The sequence below is a fragment of the Macaca nemestrina genome, chromosome 4 (assembly GCF_043159975.1).
Source record: "Macaca nemestrina isolate mMacNem1 chromosome 4, mMacNem.hap1, whole genome shotgun sequence".
NCBI classification, from domain to species: Eukaryota; Metazoa; Chordata; class Mammalia; order Primates; family Cercopithecidae; genus Macaca; species Macaca nemestrina.
In genome coordinates, this window is record NC_092128.1 from 126055854 (window position 1) to 126064046 (window position 8193).

General features: G+C 42.1%; 1 pseudogene; it reads left to right on the plus strand.

The window, feature by feature from the left end:
* The first annotated feature begins 5088 nt into the window (after window positions 1-5088).
* LOC105493056 (tubulin beta chain pseudogene) lies at window positions 5089-6433 on the plus strand (annotated as a pseudogene).
* Window positions 6434-8193: the final 1760 nt, after the last annotated feature.

Here is an 8193-nt window from a genome sequence, read left to right on the forward strand (position 1 = left end):
TGGGCATATCATGAGGTCAGGAGTTCGAGACCAGCCTTGCTAACATGGTGAAACCCCGTCCCTACTAAAAAAATACAAAAGTTAGCTGGGTGTGGTGGCAGGTGCCTGTAAACCCAGGTACTTGGGAGGCTGAGGGAGGAGAATCACTTGAACCCAGGAGGCAGAGGTTGCAGTGAGCCGAGATCATGCCATTGCACTCTAACCTGGGTGACAAGAGCAAGACTTCATCTCAAAAAAAAAATTACTATTTTGGATTCTTGATCAGAGAGACTAACTATCACTGTTTAGTTAGTGTTGGCCAGTGGCTTCTTGCTTTGTCCACTTGGGAAGATTATGGTTTTTTTGTCTGCTGTTTTCTCTTATGAATGTACATCTATGTGTCTGCATTAAAGGATTATTCATTCAAATCTTCTCTATCTGGCTTGTTTTATTTTGTATTGGGTGTGTTTGTTAGAGAGAGTTTGCAATTTACCTTGAATATCCTTTTTGCTGTGTCACTACCTCCTTTTTGGCACTAGATGGCACCTTAATCCCAGGTTTGCCTCAGCTCTGGCAACCATTCAGAGCACCTCTTGTGCCAGATGAGGGAGGTCCTAAAGGGAATACCAGGGAAGCTTGGCAAGGCTAGCTAGGGATTTGTGATCTGAGAACCTATGAAACATAGCTCCTACAGCATGGTGTTACCGAACAGCCACTGTGATTTGGCATCTCCTTTGGCTAAATAGCTACATTTCCCAGGCTGGGGATACCTGTTACCTATCTGTTTGTTTCTGGGTGTCCTCAGGAGTTTTTCCTCCCTTAAGGCACTGGCTATACTTCTTGTGGGTGTCTTCTGTCTGGAATCCCAAGATGGCGGGAAAGCTGTTGTCTTCCTGAATCTTCTTTTTCTTCACCTTTTTTTTTTTTTTTTTTTTTTGGTCTAGTAAGCTTTAATAGGCGAAAAATTTTCTGCACACTTGGTGTCCGGCAGATGTGTGCTAGGATGTCAGGAATATAAAAGTCTTACTCTTTTATATCTGCATGGATTTTTTCACTTCTCCATTACTTCAGTAACTATCTTATTTGCATATTTGAGTTCTGTGATATTGCTGATGATAATCTTTGAATTTGTTTAAGGTTTTCTGTCAGTCAGGAAGTAGAAACCAGCTTGCTTCTACTCAGCCTTTTTGGTGATGTCACTGTCCTTATGAATTTTGAAAGCTTTACTGTGAAGGGTGTTATATAAGTAACATGTAGTAAGGTACTTGTAAGACACACACTTAAAATATATTTCTTTTTTTTTTTTTTAATTGAGATGGAGTCTTGCTCTGTCACCCAGGCTGGAGTGCAGTGGCGTGATCTCGGCTCACTGCAAGCTCCGCCTCCCGGGTTCATGCCATTCTCCTGCCTCAGCCTCCCGAGTAGCTGGGACTACAGGCGCCCGCCACCACGCCTGGCTAATTTTTTCGTATTTTTTAATAGAGACGGGGTTTCACCGTGTTAGCCAGGTTGGTCTCGATCTCCCGACCTCATGATCCACCTGCCTTGGCCTCCCAAAGTGCTGGGATTACAGGTGTGAGCCACCGCACCCGGCCCTTAAAAGATATTTCTAAGATGTTGTTGATAAAATGAATTTGTAAATGTATTAATTTAGTGATTTCAAGTGTTTACCCAATTGCAAATATATAATAAAATGTTTAAATATGTTTCTTTAAAGAAGTTCCTTACTATACATCTTAAAATCTTTGTTGTGAAGAGTGTTCTTTTAGTAAGTGGATATGTAGTGTGAGGTTGTAGACACTTACATTAAAGATAATTCTAATAATGCTATTTATTAGATGAGTTGGTAACTATGTTAACTCATTGAATGTAAGTGCTTACCACATGATAAAGCATGCAATAATATGTTTAAACATGTTTTAAAAGATGCTTTTGTTATTCATTTTAAGAGCTTTATAATGAAGAGTGTTATTTCAGTGAGTGGATGTAATACTATGCAGGGAATAGTTAGTAGACACACGCCTAAAAGATGACCTAAGTATGTTATTGATAAAATGAGTTGGTGACTATGTTAATTCAGTGAATGCAAGCAAGTATTACAAAACTGGAATGTATGTAATAAAGTGTTTAAACATGGTTCTTTAAAGATTTTTCTTACCACACATTTATATATATATATATATATATATATAGAGAGAGAGAGAGAGAGAGAGAGAGATGGAGTCTCGCTCCGCCACCCAGGCAGGAGTGCAATGGTGCAATCTTGGCTCACTGCAAGTTCCTCTGCCCTCCAGGTTCAAGCGATTCTCCTGCCTCAGCCTCCTGAGTAGCTGGGACTACAGGTAGGTGCCATCAGGCCCAGCTAATCTTCTTTGTACTTTTAGTAGAGACGGGGTTTCACCATATTGGCCAGGCTAGTCTCGAACTCCTGACCTCAGGTGATCTTCCTGCCTCAGCCTCCCGAAGTGCTGGGATTACAGGTGTGAGCCACGGTGCCCGGCCTCTTTCCACGCATTTTAAAAGCTTTGTTCTGAAAATTGTTACATCAGTGAGTGAATGTGGCTCACTGTAAAATGTTTATAAGCATATGCTTAAAAGATGATTCTAAAAATGTTACTGATTAGTTGATAATAGTGTTAATTCAATGAATGTAAGTATTAATTAAATGCAAGTGTTTACCAAATTGTAAAGTATGTAACGAAGTCCTTAAACATGCTTATTTATAGATTTTTAAAATTATACATTTAAAAATCTTTCTTGTGAAGAGTGTTATATTAGAGAGTACATCGAATATTTCACTACATACACCTACTCACTAGGTTTGCAGGCACGTGTTCAGAAGATAAAACTGATAATGTCACTTAAAATATATGTTGTTAACTGGATTAATTCAGGGAATTTAAGTGTTTAATAAGCTATCATATATGTGTAAAGCGTTTAAGCATTTTTTTTTTTTTTTTTTTTTTTTGAGACAGAGTCTCACTCTGTCACCCAGGTGGGAGTGCAGTGTGCGATCATGGCTAGCTGAAGCCTCTGCCTCCTGGATTCAAGCAATTCTCCTGCCTCAGCCTCCTATAGATGGGACTATAGGTGACTGCCACTACACCCCGCTAATTTTTGTATTTTTAATAGAGATGGGGTTTCACCATGTTGGCCAGGCTGGTCTGAAATTTCTGACCTGAGGTGATCTGCCCCACCTCAGTCTCCCAAAGTGTTAGGATTACGGGTGGGAGCCACCCTACCATGGCCAGCCAAGCATATTTTTTTAAAGATGTTTCTTAACATTGCATTTTGGGTAAGAAACATTCTATGGCAAAAAGCTTTTATTTTAATGAGTGGATCTAACGTATGTAATATACGTAGTGAGGTGTTTATATGTTGAAAGATAAATCTAAGAATGCTACTTAAAAGATGTGTTGTTAACTGTATTCAGTAAATTTAAGTGTTTACCAAGCTGTACAGTATGTAATAACGTGTTTCAATATGCTGCTTTAAAGATATTTGTTACCAGAGACGGTGATGTCAGCAAGTTGTTAGAATAGAAACTATCTCACTCTCCTTGCTTCCATAAAAATTCAACTAACAATTTTCCACAGACTAGGATACCTTTGTAAATATCCCAGAACTTGGGAGTGAATCTGAGATGTCTTCTCGAACTACAGACCAATAGCCACACATAAGTGTACGAGGAATGATTTCACTTTGACCAAGTTGCTCCTTTCCCCAAACTGCACAGTGATACACACAGTGTTTTCCAGTAACCATGTTATTTTTTCAAAGGGAGAAAAAAATTGGAGGTGGATATTTAGCTATCCCATTATTCTGGGACCATTCACAGGAGATACTATCTTGTCTCACCTCATGGGACATATTGGAGGGTATTAGAGGAGCTGGTCCTACCCTAGCCTACCTGTTTTTCCAGCCCAGTACCATCTTATCTCACCAATACTCACACTGACCCCAGGGTATCCTGAAGGCTCAGATCTAGCCTTTCTTCCTCTTTGCAGAAAGACCTTTCTCTACCCAGATATACAGGGACATCATTTTATACACTTACCTTAGGTGTTCTAAGGAAAAGCACCTACCCTGATCGACACATCTGTGAAAGTAAACAACTCTCCCAGTGGAAGGTGACAGAATTTGGGCTGCTCTGATTAAAATTCTCTGGCTTAGTGCTTGCTGTAGGTGTAGGGTCACATAGAAATTGCAGGGAAAGATTACTGTTGCCTTTTTGGTTCCCTTCCCTGCCAGTAGGTGAAAAGCTAGCCCTATGGCCTTTAGTATAACTATAAGCGCAACTGTGTGTGTGTGTGTGTGTCTGTGTGTGTGTTTGCATTATGTTTATTACATGCATATTTATACAAATATGTATTTATGTATGTATGCATAAATGTATATTTTTGTGTTATTACATATAAGATCTATATTTTATTATTTATAATCTATATGAATTTTTTCTTGCTTGCATGCAAAGGCACCACCACAAACTGGCAGACAGTGCTACAATGTTGTATGTATAAATATTTGTATTTTGATTTCTATTTATTTATATGTTGATGATATATTTGTAAATGTTTCCTATTTCATTTAAAATGTATGCATTTATGTGTATGTATATATTAATTTCCAGTTATGGTTTTACCTGTGCCCTGTATGCTTAAATATTCCAGATTGATCGATTGTGTTACATTGTTTCCTGAGACTACTGATTCCAAAACCCCGAGATCCTACTGAGGCTTTTTCTGGTCTAAGTGGGAAGATGCGGCTACACATTGGACTTCACATGTCAGGGCCATCTCTTCCCTTGGCATTTAGAAAAAGTTCACTTCTCCTATAGGAGGGAGCAGAGAAAGTTGGCTGACTGTTTCAGGGCAAACGAAGGAACCAAATGTCTATGGAACCTGGCAATATTAGGCAGTCTTCCATTCAAGTCCTATTTGGACACCGTCTCTCTGAGATTTTAAGAACAGAAAAGCTCTCAGAGCCTTCCTGCCACGGTGCTCGCACCTCACTGCTCCAGCCTCTGGGGCGCATTCCATCCTTTCAGCCTGCGACTAGCAGAGAAAAAAATTACATATTTTCTTGCTCCATACACACCTTGTGGCGAGCAAAAAAATTAAATTTTAACCATGAGGGAAATTGTGCACATCCAAGCCAGTCACTGTGGCAACCAGATCGGTGCCAAGTTCTGGGAGGTGATCAGTGATGAACATGGCATCGACCCACCAGCACCTACCACAGGGACAGCGACCTGCAGCTGGACCGCATCTCCGTGTACTACAATGAAGCCACAGGTGGCAAATATGTTCCTCGTGCCATCCTGGTGGATCTAGAACCTGGGATCTAGAACCTGTTTACTCAGGTCATTTTGGCCAGATCTTTAGACCAGACAACTTTCTTTTTGATCTGTCTGGGGCAGGCAACAACTGGGCCAAAGGCCACTACACACAGGGAACCAAGCTGGTTTATTCGTTCCTGGATGTGGTATGGAAGGAGGCGGAGAGCTGTGACTGCCTGCAGGGCTTCCAGCTGACCCACTCACTTGGCTGGGACACAGGCTCTGGAATCGGCACTCTCCTTATCAGCAAGATCCAAGGAGAGTATCCTGACTGCTTCATGAACACCTTCAGTGTGGTACCTTCCTACAAGGTATATGACACTGCGGTCGAGCCCTACAATTCTCCATTCATCAGTTGGTAGAGAACACCGATGAGACCTATTGCATTGACAACGAGGCCCTCTAGGATATCTGCTTCCACACTCTGAAGCTGACCACGCCAACCGACTGGGATCTGAACTACCTCGTCTCAGCCACCATGAGAGGTGTCACTGCCTGCCTCCACTTCCCTGGCCAGCTCAGTGCTGACCTCCACAAGTTGGCAGTCAATATGGTTCCCTTCCCATGTCTCGATTTCTTTATGCCTGCCTTTGCCCCTTTCACCAGCCATGGAAGCCAGTAGTAGCAAGCTCTCACAGTGCCCAAACTCACCCAGCAGGTCTTCGATGCCAAAAACATGATGGCTGCCTGTGACTCCCGCCACGGCCGATACCTCACCATGGCTGCTGTCTCCCGTGGTCGGATGTCCATGAAGGAGGTCGATGAGCAGATGCTCAACATGCAGAACAAGAACAGCAGCTACTTTGTGGAATGGATCCCCAACAACATCAAGACAGCTGTCTGTGACAGCCACCTCATGGCCTCAAGATGGCTGTCACCTTCATCAGTAACAGCACTGGCATCCAGGAGCTCTTCAAGCGCATCTTGGAGCAGTTCACTGCCATGTTCCACCAGAAGGCCTTCCTCCACTGGTACACAGGCGAGGGCATGGACGAGATGGAGTTCACTGAGGCTGACAGCAACATGAACGACCTCATCACTGAGTATCAGCAGTACCAGGACGCTACCACAGAAGAGAAGGAGGATTTCAGTAAGGAGGCTGAAGAAGAGGCCTAAGGCAAAGGCCCCCCATCACCCCAGGCTTCTCAGTTCCCCTTAGTTGTCTTACTCAACTGCTCCTTTCCTCTCCCTCAGAATTTATGTTTGCTGTTTCTATCTTGTGTTTTGTCTTTTTCTCTTCTGGGGGGTCTAGAATGGTGCCTGGCACATAGTAGGTGCTCAATAAACACTGGTTTGTTGAAAAAAAAAAGAACAGAAAAGATGCAGAAGTTTTTTGGCTTATATGGCCATACACTTCTCAGAATACCCTTGAGGACCTAAAGGTTGGTCGGACACTGACCAGCGCTTCTGAACCAGGGCTGCATGCCTGGCTCAGAAACTCCAGGCCCTCTGTAGCTTTCTGGCTTGTGCATGCGCAGTTCTTACGTGCCGTGATGGACTCATCTCACCTACTCTAGTTTGAGCACAGGCATCATTCATTCACCTGGGGTGGCAGGGTCCAACAGTCTGCCTCTAACCTAGTTTTCTTTTTCTAACAGCTACTTTAGCATCCAGAAGTGTTTGTCAAGCCAGACATCTGTATTTCTTGCTTCTGAAACTTGTGGAGGAGGCCTCAGACACCTGGCTTTTCAGGTGTCTCTGATTCAGAGATTCTTTAGTACTGCCCTGTAGGGTTCTCTAGAATCAGCTGGGAACAGCCAGAATAGAATTACTCAAGCCTTTGGCTTCTGCGGCCATTTTCCTGGCTCTGAAAAGCTCCCAGTGTCTCGCATTTCAGTTCAACCCTGGCCTGGGGTTGCTCTGGCCTGATATCATCTCATCCCAGCACATCCTCGGGTCTCGATCTAGCCTTTCCAACTCTCTGTGAAAAGCTTTTCCTTCACAGAGTGAAGTGTCATACTGGGACACCACTGGATGCACCCACCTCAGATGTCCCAAAGAAGGGCACCTATCCTGATCAAGAGGTTGTCTAGAAGCGGACAGTTTTCCCACTGTTGAGTGATGCTGCTTGGGCTGGATCTGGTTTAAGTCTCTGGCCTGGTGTGTGCCATTAGTGTAGGGTCACATGAAACCTGCATGGAAAGACTCCTGTGTCTTTGTGGCTTCTTTTATTGCCAATAGGTGATGAGACAACCTTATGGCATCTAGTTTAGATGTAAGTGCATCTGTGTGCGTTTCAGTGTGTCTGTGTATTTCTCTGCACTATATGTATCTTATACATATATTTTATATACACATATACATTTATTATGTATATATCTGTCATTATAGGTAATATCTATGTTTATTTTTAAATATATATTTATGAAAAAATATGTTTTTATTTCTCTTGTATGGAGAAATACCACCACCAACTGGCAGACCACTCTATAACACTATATATATAAATAATTCTATTTTAATTTTATTCATTTATGTGTTGTGTATATTCATATATGGTACCTATTTCTTCATACACAAAAATATATGCATTTATGTATGTATATATATATTTATTTGCCATTTTATCTTTGCTTGTGTGTCATGTATGGGTGAAGCACTTTAGACTAACCAATTATGCTATACCGTTTCTTGAGATCAGTGACTTCAAAACACTGAGATCTCACTGAGTGTTGTTTTCTCAGTCGTGTAAAAGATGTAGCTGTTTATTTGACTTCAGATGTGAAGGCCATTTCATCCTTTGCCATTTGAGAGAAATCCTCCTCCTGCCCTAGGAGAGCAAAGAGAATTGACTGGCTGTTTCACGTCAAATAAGAAAGCCAAAAGCCTATGGGACGTGGTAGTTCTTTTATTTCAAGTCCTATTTGGTCACTACC